At 34.0% G+C, this 21,814-nt stretch overlaps 1 long non-coding RNA gene across 1 annotated transcript in view; it reads right to left on the bottom strand.

Moving 5' to 3' along the window:
* LOC127871078 (uncharacterized) overlaps window positions 1-21,328 on the bottom strand; it is a 31,791-nt gene extending 10,463 nt beyond the window's left edge. Inside the window, exons 1-2 of the long non-coding RNA XR_008045095.1 lie at window positions 21,147-21,328; window positions 17,358-20,034 (exon numbers count right to left, since the gene is read on the bottom strand). This is a non-coding gene — a long non-coding RNA (uncharacterized LOC127871078). The remainder of the gene's footprint in view (window positions 1-17,357; window positions 20,035-21,146) is intronic.
* Window positions 21,329-21,814: the final 486 nt, after the last annotated feature.

Below are 21,814 nucleotides of genomic sequence, written 5' to 3'. Positions count from 1 at the left end.
CAACAGTAACTGTATTTTTTAAGGGATTTTCCTCTTTGGTAATATTATTGTCTGACTTGTTTGGATCGCATTCAACAAACCGTTCCAAGGCGTAAACACCAATTTTACTCATGTTGATATTTAGTGTCGTGTTGTTTGTTTCGATTGAAATGAGGTGCACATACAATTGATTTGATTCACTATTTAAAGGACCAACGGATGTAACTAGAGGACCAACGGATGTAACTAGAGGACCAACGGATGTAACTAGAACATTTCGTTTGACGATGTATGTAGCCTTTCACTGTTCATATCGAACAACAGTGGCGGAAAACCTCCTGAGTAAGAACAACAGTGGCGGAAAACCTCCTGAGTAAGAAATTCGGGTATTCCCTTAAACTGTCAATTGTATTTTTATTTTTAGCAATAAGTTTCCCATTTGGGATATATAATGACGGTTTAAAGAAGGTAGAAAGATGTGTAGTTGCGCAAATGGCTGTATGTGACAAAGATGCGATTTGTCGTCAAATGTTCAGTTAATATTGTTTAATTTATGATCCGTTCTGATTTGTTAATTTTCAAGAAAACTAGGTCTTTAATTGATGGTATACACACGCACAACAACACAGTGAATTGTTTCCTAAAATAGAAATAAATGGAACTATTCGGGAAATTTAATGGGCATTCCCTATATTTGTTACTTATACTAAGCCCGATGTCTGTAACTGACATATTTGTATGATGATAAATGACAATATAATAACTGGTAAATAATATCACTTTTATAGAAATTCTTCAAACATCCTGCAGAAAAATGAGTGAAACGAATGTTTTGACTATATCTGCACGATTTATTCATTATTCATAAAAATACGATTAACATGTCTAGCAACGACTAGAATTAGTCATTATTTAATTTTTTGAACAACAGGAGCGTTGAATCAATATCCATATTAAAATTTGCAAACGTTATCTGGTCCATATGTCAATAAAATTGTTCTATAATTATTTATACACAAAGGAAGTATAAGTGTGTTATAAGTGTGTCTTAATATGTATTGTTGACAATACAATATTGCCCAGTGAAGCAGCAATAAAGTATAGTAAATGTTATTTTCCAAAGTGCATGTACGATGCTGATGCAAGTGTGACGGTTTATTACAGTGGCAAATGGGCCCATCATTCATTAGCTTTTTACATGTCAACCTTCCACAGCGAAAATAAAATCAGAACTCTTTTCCTCGAATGACTTAAACAGATGACACATATATGCGTATACTTTGATATTATATTGTACTTTATTTACTTTTGTGCCGAACACAAATACACTGCCACTAGCAGATGCTTTTAATTTAGATGCAGAATGTAATAATGAATCGAAATAGTTGGTATATATTGTAAACAATTAAATGCAAACAAATACTTTTAATTATGTTGATCATTATTACAATACATGAATTTGTTCAACAACAATAAGATAACAAATAAAAAATATATAATGTCTATATTATTTCTAGCAAACATGAACAATTATAAATAATAAACATTACGCTGTGGTAAACGCATATCTTCATTGAATGCAATTCAGTAAATACAAACATTATGCTCTGACGTATAGAATGCAGAAAACAAATTAAAATAATATAAAAAGGAATATTGTAAAGACAGTATTACTAGAAAACCATAACTAGTGCGTCATTTGGGTAAAGGTGTCTGCAGTATGTTCCGGAATGATAAAGCAAGTCCCACGTATGTATGCTTGCATTTATGGGTACGTAGTAAAAAATAAGCACAGCTTAGACATATGCACATAACACATGTAAAATTGGTTTTTATTTAGTCTTTCTTCATAATAATGTTTTTGTTTAAGGCCCTTGGCGGTAGCCAACGCATATTGAGAGGAAATCAGAGAATAAACGAGAGGCGCACATATTCTGTCGATTTCACAACACTTTATGAAAACTACAGCTTGGCCTAAACATAAACTTGAACTCAATTTTGAGGTTAATTTATATTGACGACGTTTTATCAACAACCGGGCTATACATAAATCAGGTGAATTACATTTTCCAATCAGAATGCGTCGGGGTTACATCACAATGTTGAATGCTGTAGGCGTAAATTTACAAGACGTGTTTATAACGGAACGTTCAAATAATTCAGGACTGCATGTTTAGTCATTAAAATATAGTTTACAAACATTACGGAAGAGATTATACTATACCATATTAAGTAATTGCAATGTTTAACGTCATCGTGATAACATAGATAAGTCAGTAAGATAGAAACTGTATTTATCTTAATCGTACATACAATAGTCAAGTACACTAAGTACATACAACAATACAAAATATATTGTAACTATTTCCTACCAATGTAAACATTCTGCGTTTTAGCTATAAATAGCAAGTGATTTGATTAAGGAATAACATTTACTTGCGTTCACTTAATTTACGAATATATAATAGAACTATTAAAACTTTGTCAATTTATAATTGTATTTATATTCGGGAATGTTACTTTGTCCGAGTAACAATACAATTATTTTTTGATATGACTAATTGAGAAATTTAAATCCGAAAACATATCTGCTATTACAAAGTAAGTATGTAGGTCATTCAAATAGCATGGGGTATATATTTACTCAATGTTGACTCAAATGGAACATGCAAAATGGGTAAATCTTTCACCGTGACACGTGATAAATGGGGTGATTGTAATATTGTTTTTAATTTCTAACAATTTTCCACTACTTTTGTACTGGTTTAGCCAATACCAGCACAATTGATCGTATACAATTCAGCATTTAAATTGATAAATGCATAGAAAATGCATTTTCGTATTAGTTCTGAATATAGTAATCAGACAATCATGTACAAGAAAAACATATTTTTAACTGTTAAAAAATGTTTACAGAATCCGGTTAAATGATTACCAATAATTCCGTGTTTCAAAATTTGTTGTTTCTATAAGTATATTAAAAACTGAGGTGAATAATTTACCCACATAACTCAATAAAGTGATTGGTATGTCGTTGGAATGATCTTTTCAAAACCTTTATGTTTATAAATTGGATATATTAACCCCATTGTCGAATTACTAGGTACAATACCCTAGGTAAGTACTATACTGTTATAGAAAATAGCTGGAACAATATTTGGCAACTATATTTCCAATGTCTGACAGTTTATAAAGTGTGTACTACTACATTATATCAAAAGTAAATATTAATATAACACAATAATTTTTATTCAAATCACTACTACTAAGAAGTTTTGTACACCAACTTATTAGAGATTCCCCAGGTTAAGTCATCAAAGTACGGAAGTAGCAGTTTCCGGCATGCGGCTCCAGTTCTGTGGAATTCCTTTCCAGAAAGCTTCAGAAAAGCGAGCAATTTTAATCAATTTAAGAGCTTAATTGTGCACTGGAATGGTAAAGAATGTAAATGCTCAGCATGCAATGTCACATAGGCTCGCATAGCTGGCACACAGATCTGGAGCGGCATGCCACACTGCTTCCTTTGTTTTGTTCTTCGGCTGCTTGTGCTGTCCTTATTTCTGCTTTTGTATTTTATTTTTGCTTTTGTATTTTATGTTGCTTTAATATATATTAGTTTGCCTGTGCCTGCTCATAGTTGTGTTGCTCATAGCTGTGTTGCTTTTCGCTATGTTACTAGTTTTATTGTGAGAAAGCTGCTGATCAGTTCACCCCAAATCTGATTTGAGATGATATTCGTTCTTAGATAAGTTTTATCCGGTCGCACTTTTGTGTTTCTTTTTGTGTTCAGTTTTTTATTTCCTTTTCTCTTATTGCAGTTTTTAGTCCTATCCACAGGAATAGATCAGCAGCTTCCTACACAGCTTTTAAACTCTCATATTGTTTTATTTGTGGTTGCAAATGTACGTTTATTTTTGCTTTATATTGCTTTTGGTTTCCATCGATGCTTTATTACTACCTGGTCATTATAAATAAATTATTGCACTGACTCCGCTGCTGGTCCAGCTAATCTACATCCTTACATTGATTTGTTTGTTTTAAACATATTTAACCCCGTGCGTGCCACGATGATGATAATACCATGCCTTAAATTGCCCCTCCTAGTGCAATACTAGCAGGAAAGTAAGGAATATGTCTACCGTAGTTTAATTTGTGTTGTATGCCTTAAATTGTATCGACTGTTTGTGTTTTTGTATTTCTTATGATTATGTACTTGTATTTTAATACCCAAGTAATTGTCTTTCTTTTAACTAGCTTCTTTACTCTTGTTTTACTGTTTACATTTGTTGTATAGTCGGTTCAAAAGCTTCACAGTTTATGTTTTTTGTTATTGTCTTGCCGACTCAAAATAAAATTTATTTGATTTGATTTGATTTGATTTGATCACACACAAAAGGAATCCATTAAAATCGAAATCATCTATTTACACATAGTTTCATTGATAATGTCTACACAAAAAACATATACAACTATTGCAAACAATAGATGTGTATATACATTACCTAAGTACAAGACAAACTACCACTAAAATCTTAGATATATGTTATGTAAAAAAATAGTGTGTTTTAATGGATTACAAAAAAAAACAATAGAATGATCTTTAATAAACTAAATTATAAGAGCGTGTAACGATTTTCGTCTGTAGTGTTGGCAAGTGAGAAATCTAATTCTCTCAAAAGTCTCAGAATGGTGTCTCGTAGAATGAGTGAATTGATGTCTCACATACAATTCTTGTATAAGATTATTTCATACAGTGAAGATGTGTAATGACCCTTGATATTTTAGATATCCAAACATAAAATATAACTATGTGAAAAAGTCATTTATATATTATTTGTTTTAATTCAACCTCATTCAAGCCAGCATTGCATATGCATACGATTTATATTTGTTCACCACAGAAATGTTTATATTCCACCGTTCAAGTTCAAAACATTAACAAGAACAAACTGGTTTAATTGTCCGAATATATGCAAAGTGAAACCTGTGTTATTTATACAACTTATTGAATATTTATACATGGTTAAGAACTTAAATTGAATTACTAACGATCTCCTTTGCTCAGTCGCTAAAGATCATCTTTACACACTTTCACATTCATTGCAAATAAGGTACCAGCGTATTTGTCGTAAGTTTCACTCAATATTCGTATCACCAAGGACACCACCGAGTTCCAGTATGGAGTTACAGATGTTGTCCCAGCTCGTCGTCAGCTCGTATTCCCCGTGGTCATCTAAGCGCCACAAAACCCTCACGTACGTATTAAACAGGTCTCTGATTGCGACTGGTGCCATCGACATATCAACTTCACCTTTCAGCATAAGTATAATTGGCTTCCCCACGCGGAATGCAACATCAAACTCATGCAGACAGAAATCGCTTCTACAAAAATTGTCTGAAAGAACCACGACAATTGCCGCTGAAACATTCGTGCATCTTATGACTTCGTTCAGGATACAGTGTCCAATCTTAAAATTCTGATCTCCAAAACCTACTAATTCTCTGTCGCTGTTAACTTTCAGATGAAGATGTTTTTCTAAATTTACATACACGCAAGTTCTCATAAATTCCTCGTCTTTGCTAGAGTACAAAATGAACGATGCAAACTGAAGTTCACCGTTTTCCAATCGTCTTTGTGTTTGTTGACGTCTCCTAATCTGTCTATAGACATTCCGTTGGCGTCTTTTGCGAATAATGACCACATTGACAATAGTACTAAAACACACAATTGCTACAACTGAAAATATAATGGTGTTTCGAATGTAAATGTTTCTGTAACAAATATAGTGTAAATTTTCCTCCGCTGTTTTAGAAATCAAATCAACGTCTGCCTTTGAATTAACACACGTTAAACTTGAATTTGCAATGATACTTGCTTTGTGCTCAAGCAGCCATTTAATCCTACCATAATCTATACATTTTGAACACTGGAGTGTACGCCCAGTTAAGTCCATATGAGTATCAATGGACATAGAATCGAGTTTGGAAAGACCAGATACATCTAATTCGAGGAGTAAATTGTCACTTAAATCTAAAAATTCCAGGTTGGTCAATTCACTCAACGTAAAAGTAACCTGCTCAAAAATATTGCCAGACAAGTAAAGACGTTTTAATTGACGATTGTTTGTGAATGTCCCGTCAGGTAATGTAGCGAACTTATTTCGTGAAAGATCCAAGGTTTCTAGTCTTTCAAATGGAACAAACAGTTTTTGAAATTGTTCGGGGTGAAAAGAGACCATTTCGCCAAGACTGTTATCAGTTAATAGCAATTGTGTCAGAGAGGTTATCTTCCATAAAGCTTTTGGACTTATATATTTCAATCCGTTATCCGATATATCGAGTAAGTCTATTATTACAGGGCACTGTGTGTCCACTTCTACATCGACAACCGAAATGGAGTTACGTCGGAAGTATAGATTCTTCAGATAAAAAGTTGATCCAAATGGACATCTCACTTCAAGAGGCGAAGAGGCTACTACTTTTCTGGTTCGCGTGTTTCCACACATGGTGTCAAGGTATATAGCATCCAGACTGACGTTTACGTAATTTATATGGTCAAGATTCAAGAAGTTGGTTGTTATACTTGTCTTTTCGTTCACGCACCAAAAATGCTGAAGGCGGTTTTTATCAACATCCCTACGGCTTATGTCCAATATTTTTAAAGACGGTATTCTGCAGACCATAATATCGTTACTATTTGCAAGATTCGACACAGATATTCCAGATATATTCAGAAATTCTAAATATCTTGCATAGCAACATATTTGACTCAAATCGTATCCTTTTATAATCATGTCCGATAAATCTACTACACGCACCGGTCTAGAATAGAAAAGCTTTACAAATCTTTCTTGAAACTCAAAATTATCCTCTCTGTTACCCGCCATATGCAGAATCAGCTCTTGGAGGCTTGGTAGTGTTGCGTTCGATTCAAACGCAGACATAAAATTGTTATATCCCAAACTGACGCAGTTGCTCAGATCAAGGACTCGCAGGTTATCCAATCCACGAAAAGAGCCTGGATACAACGTCACGATCTGAACGCCTACAAAGCGCAGCTCTTCTAAATGACCAAACCTTTCAAACGTGTTTGAGTCTAAGTCGACGCCATTCTCGCGGCCCCAGTTACCTACTAGTCGTAGTATGGTAACAGTTGACCACACATTATCGCAAAATAAATCCTTCGTGAAATGTAGACTGCAAATTATGTGTATATCAACACTATGCTTTGTTGGAGTTAAATATTGGATGTCAATACAACTATTATCGTCACATATTGATTCATCCAAACTCTTTGCGAAACATGCATACAGGTTGTAAAAGAACAATAATGAAACCAAAATAACAATTTGTTTCATTGTGTGTTACTAAAAAGCTTTATTATAAAAATGCATTTCCATTAACGCTCTTAAAACAAATCCATTGCTTTTCAAACAGGACGTTTGAAAATAATAAACGAGATTTTATCATGTGTAAACAACAGAACACATGACTTTAGGGTTTATACGCAGTATAAATTTAAGAATCATGTGTACTCAAGACTGTATAGTTATAAACAATACCTGCCAGTTTGAAGATTGAATTGCTATCGCGCCCAAACACCAGATAAAGGCGCTTTTAAAGACGGCGGATACATTTGTTTGTTTGTTTGTTTGTTTTATTTGTGCATACATGTCAAGCAATTTACAATTCAATGCAATCAAGGCAATAAGTAACGTATAGATTGCATTATTATCATATTCAGAAACATGCATTACATGAATGGTGCCATTTATCACAGATCCAAATAAGATTACGACATGATGTATACACAGGATAACCCGTAAAGCTTAGACATGTAAACATGAAAAAGCTTATTTCCAACGGGGTCCCTGGATTTAGTCGAACAGATCTTATACGTGACTATAAATATATTGTTTTTCAGTTCTTAATATATAATCGACATGATCCTACACATGATTTCTTCTACGAATTAAGTGAATCTTTCAAAAGTGGACATGATAATACACTGACACGAATAAAAAACATAAAAATAAAGAATTACATAAAAATAAAACAAATCTAAAAGTAAAAATACATGGAATTCTCGTCTACCTTCATATCATTTAATAGATGTGTCTTAACAAGTTTCTTAAAAGTAAATTTCGATTCGATGGACTTTATATTATCGGGTAATGCATTCCAATCCGTAATACCATTGTAGTAAAATGAAGAACTAGTAAAGCCATCAACTTGAGGTACATAAAAATTAAATCGGGATCTATTCCCATACTGATAGACATCTGTACATTTGACAAAATTGTCTTTCATATAGCTTGGACATTTATTGTAGAAAATCTTATGGATGTGGTTAAGCCGAAGTTGCTTGCATCTTTGTTCAATGTTCAATAAACCAAGTTCTTCAAAATGCGATACAACAAGTGATGTCCTACAATGGGAATTGTTAATAAAACGAACCATTTTATTTTGGACTATTTGTAACTTGTGCTTAAGCTGTTTCGTGAGTCCACAATACCACGAAGAGGATACATAATCTAAATGACATTGTATTAAAGAATTACATAAGCTTTTTCTAAGACTTTTATTTAAAAAATCACGTTGTCTATATAAAAATTTAAGTCTAGAGTTAACCTTCTTGACGATATTATTTACAATAGAAGTACCGGACAAGGTACTTCGTAGGTTCCTGTCTTAAAGTGACAGTTCGCGGAAATACATATGGGCAGAATCGTAAGAAAACGTGTTTTTATTGAGGATATCTCTGAAAATCCGGTTGAAATCGGTTGAAAACAAACAATATAGCGATTTTTATTTTCGGGTCGAGTACGGTAAAGTACGAAAACGACCTTATTAATATTAATGATTCGACACGTTAATTCAAACCTAAACAAACACAATTGCGGATACGGGCAAATTTAGCGGAGAGAAGATAAGAACAAATCCAAATATATCTGTTAATACAGACGGAAACTGAGTTGCAACGCTGTTTTTGCTAAATCTATGTGTTTATCTTCCATATGCTAATAATGTTTAGCGAAAGCTAAATATAGATATAATTTTCATAACTCGCGACGTTGCAATGATTTTCGCCCATTGCATGTATTTATGATCATTTATATATTATTTTATCGATTCAAAACCGAATTTGAACAGGTTTTTGATGTCAACCTTGATAAAAAAAAACAATGAATTTATGTCAAGTTTATTTCTCGCTTTACGATTAATATGCAAAACAACGATCTATTCCGCGAACGGTCACTTTAAATCTTGCATAACCGACAAATCAACCAACACATACTGTACAGATAGCATGCAAAATGCACTGTAAATATGTTACTTTTAGAAAACATAAGTAAAGGTTTAAATGAGAGAAATTATTGTCTTATGAATGCTCTGGAGATATCTGCACGATTTATACATTATTATGGCTTTCAACGACTTATTCAGTCATTGCTTGATGTATGAAAATACTAAATAGCCATTAAGCTATTATAGCGTTTGTTTTGTAAACAAATCTGTTAATGTGCACCAGACTTCAAATAGACTGTGTTGGTAGTCTAGGGGGCCAGGTATTTTCGGAAACCGTGTGTGCTAGCAACTTGAAAGGCACTTTCAGAAAAAAACGGCTTTATACTCCTACGACCGTCGGTCTTGTACAAATCGAACATCGAGCCTTCACGGGTCCTAAAGCCACACTCTGATATCACAGATTTTGGATAAAGGGCCTCCTTGTGTGCTCTATTGCCGTTTTGAAGCCAATTTAGGGCCGGACCGTGTCCTTTTTCGGGCCGGTGGGTCCGAGGCCAAGGATTGGCTGACATTGGCCACATTTCGAATGTTTAAAACATTCTCGTGTCAGTTTAGAGTTTTTGACTGGGTAGCGAGCAGAAAATCAGCTTGCTACTATATTAAGTAAATTTTAAATTCAGTTATGTGATAAATTCGAAGAATAGGTAAAGAAAACGCCGTTTAAGTGAACATAAATTCTTCATTTAGGCCTTTTCACAGAATATGTATCAACCTTTCACGGAATGAAGGGTGTTGCAACGTCTGAAAATATTTCAAGTGCATTCTCTTTGACTCGTGTGACAGTCTTAACTATGTCAACTTTATCACTGTGACGCATTTTACTGAGGCTATTTAGGAACTTAAAGCATTTTCATCTTAACTGCTATCTGAATTATTATAACTTTCTGTTCAACTAGCTGTTTGACTGTGAACATAATGTGATTTCAATGTTGAAAGCGACATACATGAAACTTGTTTATGCATCCATTGGATTTTTCCAAATTTGAATACAATATGCACTAACCTGGAGTCATCGTTGACGTTGTTTTACACATTGTATTCCTACATATAACACACGCAACCCATGTCTAGAGCAAGGCCCCGATTAGTTCTGGTGGAAGCGATGGGATAAGTTAAATTAATTAACTAATCCCGTGATTCCAATTCTTAACAGTGTAAAATTTTAAGAAGAGCAGAATTGTTCGTTGATTAAGAATTATCGGTACACTTCTTCAAATTTGTACGTAAAAGAGCGGCATTTGAAATGCGCGACTAACAATAATATACCACAAACAGTTGTTACAAATGAATTACCGCACAGTTTATTCTAACAAAATGAAAACGCGGTACAATTTTCATCGGAATATTATATTATTGAATATGAGGAACATTAGTACTAAAGCTCAAGGCTTTATTAACCGAAATACCACTCCTCTGTTTTTACTTACCCTTATTATACACATATGCTTTTGCTAATGTATAGGATTTGGATAGAATTTTTTTATCCCAGAAGATTAACTATGAGGGCAATGCACTTGAACGGCTTCAATAGCAACTTGGCAAATGCTATTTATTACAAACACTTGACAATTACCTGACAAATGTGTGATCATAGGATTGGATTTTATCGTATTACCAGATGCAAATCGATAGTATAACAACGATCGTATAAACTTGATCTCTATACTATCGCTATTTTTAGATCACGCTCGGGTTTTTCCAAAAAATACGGAAGAACAAAATCGTCAAAAATGCGATATTTGATAATTATTTATAGCAAAAGAGAGAAAATAATATGATAAATAGATTATAAGCCTCGCGCTAGCATGGTTCTTAGCCTGGCATGATAAACTTGATCTTTATCCAAAACTCCCATACTATTCTCTATATCTTCTGGAAGCCACCATGCGAACCAACACGACATTGCTTTTTTGTGTGCCATATACTGGCTGCGATAAAGATGATTATGATCCTCATGTTAACTGTCAAACATATGAAACTAGTACTATACAATATAAAAGTTCAATCAAAAGATTATGCCAGGTGTCAGCCAAACGTTACAGACAGTGCACAAATGCCACAATGGCCTATTCTATTAGACATGATAGCTGAGCAAGGTAAAATTATTGCAGAGGTAAAGCAGTTATTACAAAACTGTGACGCCGTCCAAAGCTATGAGATATATGCTGTTTGATATCTTTTATAATCCTTATAAGATCCAGGTGCATACTCTTTTACTAAATTTAATTTTCCCGACAATCTTCAAAAAGAGGTACTTAACGATTATCATGAATTTTTGGTTCACTTGTGCATGTACAATACATATGATGTTATTCGTATATAATACAACTGGGTCTACTTGTACCGAGATGTTACCAAGTAGGTTCGGAAAAGAATAAAGAACCGGTTCAGGACACCCCTTGTATGTGTCGCCTATATGTCATGGCGTTAGCTTACGATACTAGATAATACTGACCGTGGCTTTTTGTTATTGAAATTATAATTACCCGTCATCGTGTACAAGCAAATAAACGTAATGAACGTCCATGAAAACATTTTGATCTGCTTATTTCGTCGACGTTTTATATTATTTTGTTTCCTCGAGTGCTATTTAAGTTGAATGAGTTATCGTTATTGTCACATTTGTGAGAAAGGCAAGCTTTTTATGCATGATAAACAGCAAATTGTCATTGGCAAACTGAGTGTAGAAAAGTAGAATACGAATCACACTTTTTGGGCATCATAAGAAAGTACTTGACTTAAAAAAATATCTAAATTGCAGCCTTTATAGATTTCCGTAAAGCGTACGACGTGATCAATAGAACTCGACTGTTTGATAAGTTAATGCATGAGGGACTTCAGGGCCGCTTGCTTCAAGCTATACTGTCTATATGTCTATATACAGGGACGTAAAGTGTTGTGTGAGGGTAAATGGCTTTGATACCGAGTGGTTTGACGTCAAGTGTGGCTTGAAGCAGGGGTACCCGTTGTCCCCCATGCTGTTCAATCTCTACATAAATAATTTGGTATCCATGTTAAATACATAAGAAGTTGGTATTGACCTAGGTGATGAAAGAGTATGCATTTTATAATTTGTAGATGATATTGTTTTACTTGCAGAGAATGCTCAAGACTTTCAAATTATGTTAGATTGATTATTTTCATGGTGTTTACAAAATAAGATTAATATCAATTGAGAACAATCGAAAATTGTTCATTTTAGACCTGAGAGTTTTATGCAAACTGATTTTAATTTTAACACTGATGGTCAACGTTTGGAAATTGTACATTGTTATTGATATCTTGGTGTTGTTCTAAATTAATTTTTAGATTACCATGAAATAGAAAAAAAACTGTGGCTATTTATGCTTCTAGAGCATTAGGTTTAATTATTTCGAAAAGTAAAGCATTCGGAGGTTTCCAATATTCCAGTTTCACCAAGCTGTTTGATTCTATGGTTTGGCATATTATCAGCTATAGTGCACCAGTTGGGGCGATAAATCTTACTCGTGTATTAATGCTGTCCAGGATCGGGCAATGCGGTATCATTTGATGTCGGTAAATACACCCCTAATGCGGCAGTTCTTAGTGAAATGGGTTGGAAACCACCAATTGTAAAGCAATGGGGAGTTGTAATTAGACAACATTTTAGAAATGTAAATATGAATGATTCCAGAATAAATAAGAAAATGTACTTGTGGTCTAAATCAATTAATGTTAAAAACAGCTATTTTAGAATAAAGTCATTTCTGAGAGATGTAAACATGTGTAATTTAGTCGATATACCTCATAACAATATTAAATATATTATAAATGATGTAGAATCTACGATTTTTGAAAAAGAAATTGTCAAATGGAGAAGTGAAGTCAATAGTAATATTGAAACTAGAGGTGTTGGTCGTAATAAATTGAGACTATATAGATTATTTAAAACAGACTTTGGAACAGAAACCTATGTTAAAGACAGCAAACCATTTTTGTATAGAAGTGTAGTTTCGATGCGGTGTGGCACCGCTTAGATTAGAAACTAGTCGATATGAAAATATTGAATTGCGTAATAGAACATGTTTCCATTGTAAAAACAAAGTGATGGGTGAGATAATGTACTTTTTCATTGTCCTTTATGTGTGAATATCAGGAAAAGTCTAATGGACATTTTAATTGAATCTTCAAACTGTCACAACATGTCAGATACTGAGAAACTTAAATGCATATTTACAGATGAGAGGTTGTTTTATATATCTGCCAAATCCTGCTGAAGTATTCTCAAAAAAAGAAGGAATATTTTATATTCAAAATGAATTGTATATACTTTTTTATGCTGTACATTTTTAAAATAGGTTATAGACTAGTATAGGTTATAAAAAGCAAATGATATTTTAATGTATGAACAATATTGACAAGTGTAAATAATACCACATTGTCTTAGATACAATAACTTATTTTAATAGAAGTAAGTTTTGACCATGTGGCATTAATTTGATAGTCAATATTAATTGTTAATGTATATAAGTATATAATTTTATCCCATCATCAGACGTGCATTGTCGAAATAAACCACTGTGGAATATATTTTCCTTTATTTCAGCAATGCTGAAATATAGCTGTCACGCGCGGCAGAGGATGGTCATATTACTCGAAATCAACTATAAAGAAATCATTTCAATTTTTGTAAAATCGAATCAAATTTAACAAAACAAATAATTTAATACCAATATGTTATATATTTTAAACACAAAATGCAACACAAAAAGCAAAAACAAACAACATTATTTAAAAATATTAAGTGCGCCTACTCATGACGTCATTATTAACACGTCAAACGACAAAAGTCATATTATTTCCCGCTAAAGCTGCAGTTTTGAGTTGTTGGTTTTTCATTATTTCTTTAAAATCGGGGACGTAGAAGTATGATAAACAGAAAAACAGGTTAGTACCTGATCTTTTTGTAATATATTAGGCTCGGCACGAACAAAAATAATAAAACAATGTTTGCTTAAAAATAAAATAACTTTGGGATTTTCCGTGAACCGGTAGAACTTTCTATTTTCCTATTCTAATTATAAAGAAATAATAATGTTTATTCGCTTAAGATCTTATTCAACGCAAAGGCTATTTTCCACTCTAACTCTAAAAAAACCCTTTATGAAATGCTATAGTCCATTGTATCACTTAGACTCGTCCACTTATATAAACCACTTGTTTTCCTCGCTGTCATTCCTTTTCGAGCTGGCCAGTAAACCGTACATCGACAAGGCTGGAACTTTACAGCGTTTGGATCACCGTCAGTCGGTTAGGTCAAATGTGTACAGAGTTTAACTCCCGACGACAGGATCCTGTGTAATGTACGGTACCAGTGTTGGAGAACAAAGACTTATGTTTATCGGCATAGTTCCATGAACACACTTCCCTTTCACAGGGATTCGACACTATATACTGCTTTTTCCCGCCGTTCTTGGGCGAATCTGTTAATACAAATCGTCCCGTCCTTGACATTTAAATGCCAAACCTGTGACTAAATTGTTTTTAAATATGTTCTTGGTGTTTGTCGTTGAATAATTGACGACTAAGAAAATTGCTGGGATAAATCTAATGCTATGTCAGTGCCGAATAATGGGAAGTTTATTTTTGCTCGGCTCGAAAATCTGAACCACTCGCCTAGGCTCGTGGTTCAGATTTTCTAAGCCTCGCAAAATAAACTTCGCTTTATTCGGCACCGACCTAATATTCTCTATATATAGACTCTTGTAAATCATATTATGATTGGTCGCATACATGTAACTGTGCTTTTTATATGTATTTTAATTGTATATGTATTGCGAATGTGACATTAATTAAACATTGAATTAAAATGCCTTGCATTGATTGTCTTTTTTTATCTAGCGCTTATCTTTGTATTCAATGCGATATTGCGACTCGTAATGAATGCTTTTGTGCATGTGTTTGGCAAATAATACAACAGGATGACACACTGTCTTCTATATTTACACTTATGATAAGATTATCACAGACGCAGAATTGTACTGCAGTACGTTTCCTAGTTAATTCAATTCGCGGAACCAGGCTGGACTCCGAATATTCGAACATAACGAGGATTTGTCAATATTGCACTTATATTGAAATTGCAAAAATTGTATGCCTATCTCACTTACTATGATATATTTTGTTCGAACTTTTACCAACTGAACATGCACTCAATTAAAGTCGGTGTGTACGTTAATCCTTGTTATTTCAAATAGCGGACATATTCGTCGTTTAAATGTTCCGTTGGTGAGTATATTTTTCGATTGGTTGTCCTAACTCTGTTGTCAAATAATTCATGAATATTTGATGAAAAGTAACCGATGTTGCAATGTACTATTTCACAACTGATTCTATGTAAATGAAACACGCATAGCGGCTGCGATGTACTTTTTTCTATAAATAACGCTTTCAAATTTGCTTCATTTAATTGCATTTGCACACATCAAAAATATTTCAACCCTTCTGTAATGACGCCATTAACGTCGCCTCTATTTAATATATATCATTATATATATCATTCACGTCATCTCTATGTTAACTACATCGCTATTGTCTCAACCTTCTGCTTTGACGTCATTATCTCGTCTTTCTATACTACGTCGCAATTTTCTCAACCCTTCTTTCATGACGCCATTATCACGTCTCTATGTAAACTACTTGGCCATTGTCTCAATCCTTGTGTAATGTTATGCCCCAAGTGTCGTTTCTGAGTACCCTTTGCGGACTGTGAAACAACACTTGGGACTGTACAAACTAATTTGAGACGACACTTAACGCACATGCATAAAGCTCTTTTTTTCCAGAAACCGGCTTATTTTGATCTGCTTATTTATGTGTTGTTATGTAACTCGGACAGTCGGTATCCAGATAAGTTAGAAGATATGAATTTATACCATTTCGAACGCGAACATGTGGTCCTGATGAGTGCCAGTGGAAGCTTCAATGTTTACAATTACCAAAATCCGTGTAACAGAAAATACATTCAAAACAAGTTAATCATTTTTTTTACCAAAAAGTATCGATAAATTCCACCATACAGAGTTGTTTATTACTGATATCACCGATACAGGCGGTCATTTGGAAGAAGTCGGTACCCGCGCGAGCATCAGATACTGGTAGCTTTACATAGTAGCCTGAACAAAACCCCCTTCATAGAACTCTAATTTATATCAGAAAATGACCAAAATGATTTTGTTGTTTGCAAGCGTTTGAGAGCGTGTTTAACGTACCGAAATACACGTTGTTAATAACTTATGTTTATTATTAACTAATTTTTTGTTGTTTTTGCATAAGAATTAAAAGACACCACTAACTTTTGAAAATTTGTTAGGACATTTGTTCTAATGCTATCTCAGCTGTGTTCAAAAATGGATCCGATTGGTTGAAGAATATGGCTTTCAGGGTGCGGGGCCGTTTTCCTTATTGACTATAGTATAAACTTTCAACGCTCTACAAGTCACATTTATTGTCAACTGTTCATGAAACTTGGTCAGAACATCTGTATATGTGATATCTTGGATAAGATCGAATATTGTTCCGGTCCATTGAAAATATGGTCGCCTGGATGCGGGGCATGTTTCCTTATATAGCTATAGTAAAATATTGTTAACACTGTAGAAGTCAAATTTAATCCATTTATTGTCAAATATGTATTTAACTTGGTCAGAACATTCGTTCAAATGATATCTGAGCTGTGTTCGAAAATGCGTCTGGTCTGTTGAAAAAACATGGCCGCCAGGCAGCCGGGCATTTTCTTTCCATATTTTACTATAGTGAAACCTTGTTAACACTCTAGAAGTCACATTTTGACCATTTTTATAAAACGTGTTCAGAGCATTTGTTCTAATAATAGCAAGGCTTAGTTCGAAATGGTTATGACATTTAAAGCATGGCCGCCAGGGGGCGGGCCATTTTCCATGAGTATCTATAGTGAAACCTTGTAAACCCACTCTAGAAGTTAGTTTTTTGACACTATTTTAGCCACATTTATTGGTCAATCTTCATGAAACTTCGTCAGACAATTTGTCTCAATGAAGTAAATAAACTGTCCCAGAATAGTTTTATACCTTTGGGTCTCGGGTTAGCGCCTTATTGTCCGTGGTCCTCTTGTTTTGTTTGCGATAGGGTATTGCAATAAGAACCAAGCAATTTGATCAACATGCATTTTAATGATAAATAGTCCATGGATATATAGAATGAATGCGGATTGTACGTGTTCATTTATAAATAATGGAGGCATGAACGTATCTTCATATTTTAAATTGTGCTATTGTTCACGTAATGATCCCAGACGATGTTTTCCAAAACATCTATCTGTGAGACCAATGCATCAACAGTAAGCAGTGCCTTTGAGTCTCATATTTTGCATGATCTGTACAAACATACCATCAAGCATTCTGATCCGTAGACATTGACAGCGACATATAAGTCAATCCCTGGTTCAAAATAATTTCCTACAGACTCAAGTGTTCTTAGCCATGGATTACGAAGTCCTACTTTGTATTGCCAATACATTTCCCCGTCACCTTTAAGAAGCACATAAACGTAAGTATCGTCCGTTTAAACATTTCAATCTGCTTATTTCTTTGACATTTGACATTCGACCTATTGCGTATCGATTTGTGATTTTTAAGTTGTCGTTGTCGTCACATTCTGTGGGTCAAAAACGCTCGCTATGCTAGGTCAGCTTTTGTGCGGGATAATCCGCCAATTGTTATTGGCATCCTGCATATAAAAAGAGAAACGGATGACTTTTCGGGGACATTACAACTAAGCCATTGTCCTTTGTTATCTGGTGGTTATCTTTATGTTCATGGGGATATCGCTTGACTAGTAATGAATGCTATGGTGCATATGTTTAGCAACTAATACGAACGACATGATGATAACTTGTGTCTACTTATTTTAAATGTATCAATGGAATTATTTGCACAACAACAAAAATTCGCAGTTGCATGCTGGGTCTGAATCCAGATGAGTACGTTAAAGATACCTTCTTGCTTTTACTCAACGGTGGTGGAGTGCGCGATTATACACAATTGATGTTTAAATACCCTGTGTTTGATACGTCTGTTGTTTAAGAGTTCACAATGCCATTACTGAGTTAATTCCAGTCAAGCACAGTTTTAACAAAATGAATTTTAAATTCTGCAGTATGGGTCTCAGTTATTAGTATTCGCCGAAGCCCTTTTGTTATGATCATGCCAATGATTATTCATACATAACTGAGGAGCTAGCTAATATGTCCATGTAATATTGTTTCGTCATCAAATAAGTAGTCGATGTTCAAAACACAAACACAAATTTGTACTGTAATCAATCATTGCAAAGCTGTGTAGATAATATTGTTGTGTTTACTTCAGGAAACACGGTCAACATGCCGTCTGCGTTTGGTGCCTTTGTCGATTACGTGACGCAAACTTCATGTTCTGGCGATCCGTGACTTGCGACATACGCTCGTTCACTAATTATTCTTTTGACGCATTATTCCGAAACAGTCGTACAAATCATTACTTACGTATATTGCATCATCACACCGTTGCCTCAGCATAGTTATAAGATCATCATTTTCTCGTGCGACTGAAAGGCACGTGTGCAGCACGTGATACCATAGAAACACAAAGAGCACTATTATGAAGGCTGTAACAGCAGCACAAGTTACCAACCTGTAACTTTGCCTGGACTCCGAATATTCTAACATGACGAGATTATCGTCACTATATCGCAGTTCTTGTTATATTGCACCTATCTCATTTACTACGAAATTATTCCACCGCACTATAACCAACTGAACATGTACTCTATGTAATTCGGCTTGTACGTTAATCATTGTTCTTTTAATTAGCGACCGCAATCATCATTTTGAATCCGTTCATGATGATACTCATTTATTCGATTGGTTTTCCTTACTCTCTATGTTGCAAAATATCTTGATGAATGTTTGATTAGAAATAACCGATGTTGCTATTTATTACATTTGTATTTCACAACTGACTCCGTGTAAATGCCACACACATACCGCGGATTCAATCCACTTTTCTTAATATATGTCGCTTTAAAATTTCAAACATGTTATTGTATTGGGTCATATCAATAAATGTCTATCATTTCCGCAAATGGTGTGGCAATGCTGTAGATAATACTCCACTCGTTAATGATATGGTTCGTCTTAACGTGATGAAGTTAGGCAAAACTCATATCCCGTTCTTTAAAAGCTGATTTATCTCCTCCTTCTGCTTGTCTCATCTATGGGTTGAGGTCAATGAAATATTCGGTATATATTGCGGTTCCACAAGACACAAGAAAGGTTCTTATCACGAGCATGTATATGAAAAGCATTGTATTCACTTGCGTCATTCACATCGTGTCTATATGTAAACAGCAAAGCGATTGTCTCAATCCTTCTGTAATGATGTCATTCACGTCGTCTCTATGTAAACAACGTCGATATTGTCTAAACTCGTATTTATTTTTATGCCGAATGTGTCGTTTCTTATTAGCCTTTGCGGACTGCACAGACTAATCTGAGACTTCACTTTACGCACATGCTTATATCTTCGTTATCCCATAGAGCGGCTCATTTTGATCTGCTCATTTCTGTCATGTTTGACGTTTGTTGTTATCTTCTGTGCTATTTAAGTTGTATGAGTTGTACTTATCGTCAAATTATCTGGGTCATAATAAATTATACGCTATAATAGGCCAGCTTTTGTTCGTGAGAATGCGCAAACTGCCATTGCAAACCTGCGTATAGAAAAAGAATCACATCTGAGGGCACCTTAACTAAATAATTGTCCTTTGTAATATTGCGGTTATCTTTATACTTATTGTTATATTGCATTAGCTATTACTGAATGCTATTGTACATGTGTACGGTAACTCATGCGAACGACATGACGATAGATATATTTTTTCTAAATATCATTTATCATTAGACTTTTTTAGCACACTGACGAAAAAGGTAGATATATACTGCAGTATGGTTACCAATGATTACGATCCACCGTAGCACTTATCATGTAAGTAAATATCATGCCCATGATTCTTCATTCATGTCTTGGGAACACGTAAATATTGTCTTTGTAATAAAGTTTAGATTAATTCATATTTATTTGTCTGCAACAATAGCATTAAAGGGATCTTTTCACGCTTTGGTAAATTGACAAAATTGAAAAAAGTTGTTTCAGATTCGCAAATTTTCGTTTTAGTTATGATATTTGTTAGGAAACAGTAATACTGAACATTTACCATGGTCTAATATAGCCATTATATGCATCTTTTGACGATTTTAAAACCTAAAAATTATAAAGAGTTGCAACGCGAAACGATTGAATAATTTGGAGAGTTTCTGTTTTTGTCGTTAAATTTTGTGAAACTACGAAGATTGCTTATATAAGGTATAAAATACGTCAAGTATGTGTACTTGGCGGAATAGCTCAGTAGGCTAAAGCGTTTTTACTTCAGGACTCTGGCAGGACTCCAGGTGTCACTGGTTCGAAACCTGGTCCGGGCAATGTTCTTTTCCTTTTTTTAATTTTATTCTTGATTTTTTACTGGAGCTTTTACGATCCAATGTTTACATTTATCGATATAAAGCATTTAATGAATAAGTTAAAAAATGCCATAATCTGTGAAAAGGCCCCTTTAAATTATAATATGAAGATAAATGGATGTATGTTAAAGAATAGATGATAAATCATTTCAAGATAGCAAACATATAACAATGCAAACAATGCAAGTTTTGCAACCGCATCGACATGTTTAACAACACAATATTATTTCAATATAATAATAATAATAATAAACATAATAATAATAATAGTAATGATAATAATAATAATAATAACATGAAATACCTGCTCAATCAGCACATTCAAATGGCGTCTAGCTATCTGACCGTCGCTATCGTTTTTGGACAGTGGCGCGCAAAGGATTATCAATCACGTGCTCGTGCGCATAAACGGTGTTAGCATTAAGTATAACAATAGTGGTTAAACACTACTTATACTACAACTACAATTCTAATAACAATTGACTATGCCTACTTAAAGATAGTGGCTTTGAAATATAACATCGATTTAATCAACCTATGACATTATAATAGGGTGATTATTATTATCATTACTATTATTATTATTATTATGTTTATTAATAATATTTTTATTATTATTATATTGAAATAATATTGTGTTGTTAAACATGTCGATGCGGTTGCATTGTTTGCATTGTTATACGTTTGCTATATTGAAATGATTTATCATCTATTCTTTAACATAAATCAATTTATCTTCATATTATAATTTAATGCTATTGTTGCAGATTAATTCATATTTATTTGTCTGCACGGGGAAATTACACTTAGAAACATCAACCGTTGTTGGTATTCATTCTCCACCCACTACGGCTGGCGAGGCCGGCAACATTAATATCTCTGTCATGGCATCATTAACGTCGTTTCTATATAGACTGCCTCACCAGTCCATTGCCTCAATCCCTCTGTCATGACATCATAAACGTCGTCTCT

This window comes from Dreissena polymorpha, chromosome 3, assembly GCF_020536995.1.
Source record: "Dreissena polymorpha isolate Duluth1 chromosome 3, UMN_Dpol_1.0, whole genome shotgun sequence".
Lineage (NCBI taxonomy): Eukaryota > Metazoa > Mollusca > Bivalvia > Myida > Dreissenidae > Dreissena > Dreissena polymorpha.
The sequence above is the reverse complement of the archived record's forward strand: the minus strand, read 5'-3'. Positions and strand labels throughout refer to the sequence as shown.